Here is a 1,677-nt window from a genome sequence, read left to right as displayed (position 1 = left end):
ATATATACTTAAGAGGAATTTAGGGGAGCCGGAATAGTTCCGTCCGTGATAAAGATTTCTCGGGTGGTTCAGAATGTTTGCTGGACAGCAAAGCAGGACAGGGTCCAAAGCTAAGATCTCTTTACTTTGGGGCAGGCAAATGGTTAGTTTCTATTTTTCGGTCTAACTGGGGCTTGTCTAACGGTACTTCTTAGGATAACGCATAGTTGTCCGTAGGGCAAGGCTGCTAAGTGAAAGTCGGATAACAGTAGCAATACTGAGTCGGCGGGAGGTGCGAACAGAGTGCGCTTGGAGCAACCAGATTTCGAAAAAATCAAGGGCTTGGTAACTCGTGGAACTAGGGTAGCCCAGAGGGTTGCTGGGAACTGTTTGAAATTATCGATTCTACAAGGCACACCTTACTATATGATGGAGGGACGAAACGTGGTTTTTTTTCCGGGTTAGGATCTGAGACAATGTTTTGTTATTGTCGTGGGGGGCTAGAAAAAGGCAGTGTATGACAGCCTTTGCGGCCATGTTTTACCAAAAATTGACTATGACTGTGAGGTGGAGCGCAAATTCTCTGAAAACACTTTTTCTTGATTAATTTGGGTGCGTTAGTAATGTGCGAAGATAATTCGTTACTGTAGTTTGCGGGATCAAGGGCTTCTCAATCAAAAGTTAAGTGATTACGCAAGCTAACAACCAATTGTCGAAAAAAAATGTTCAAGAGGCTGGTAACGTTGTGACACTAGTAGGACGCGAATTGTGAAACTGTTTGAAATTATGGATTCTACAGGCCTATCATTCTATAGAAATTTTTTGCGCGGGTCGATCTAAGACAAAGTTTGATTTTCTTCGGGTGGCTCAAAAGAAGCGGTGCAGTGGTATAACCTGTCTTTTTGTTAGGTTACGCGAACAATTGGACATACATGCTGGCAGAGGAGCCAAATAATTTCTCGAGAAGACAAGCACTTGTTTCTTATTAATTCATGGGTGCGGGTAGATATTCAGATGCAATTCGTACTGTTTTCGATATGAAGCTTTCGTCAATCAAGAAAGAAGTTGTATAGACAGTAGAACGCGAATTGTCGAAAATAATTGGTAGCTATCCATCTTCTAACGACTCAAAACGGGGTGAAATTGACTAAGTGGAAATTATAAAAGCACTAAACCTTCCCCATACTTCATTTAATTGTTTAGATTTTAAAATTCAGACATTATGTGACAGCACAGCGACTATAGTTTCGACCCTGAGGTCATTATCAAGCTGAAAATTTATATAATTTAAATAATTTGAAACAATGACTAAACCTTAAGTGACCTACCTTCAGTTTGAAGGAACATATAAAAGTAGTTGAAAATTACATATTAATTGGTAACATTTGGTTGATAATATGCTGTAAAACATGTGTTAGAAGCGAGTCTAGAAAATAGTTCTACTTACGGGAAAAATTACTTATTCGAACATGGAAACAATTACAATTACAATTATTGTAATTGTAATTGTTTCCATGTTCGAATAAGTAATTTTTCCCGTAAGTAGAACTATTTTCTAGACTCGCTTCTAACACATGTTTTACAGCATATTATCAACCATATGTTACCAATTAATATGTAATTTTCAACTACTTTTATATGTTCCTTCAAACTGAAGGTAGGTCACTTAAGGTTTAGTCATTGTTTCAAATTATTTAA

Source organism: Photinus pyralis, unplaced genomic scaffold (assembly GCF_008802855.1).
Source record: "Photinus pyralis isolate 1611_PpyrPB1 unplaced genomic scaffold, Ppyr1.3 Ppyr1.4_LG9, whole genome shotgun sequence".
NCBI classification, from domain to species: domain Eukaryota; kingdom Metazoa; phylum Arthropoda; class Insecta; order Coleoptera; family Lampyridae; genus Photinus; species Photinus pyralis.
This window is presented reverse-complemented; position numbering follows the sequence as displayed.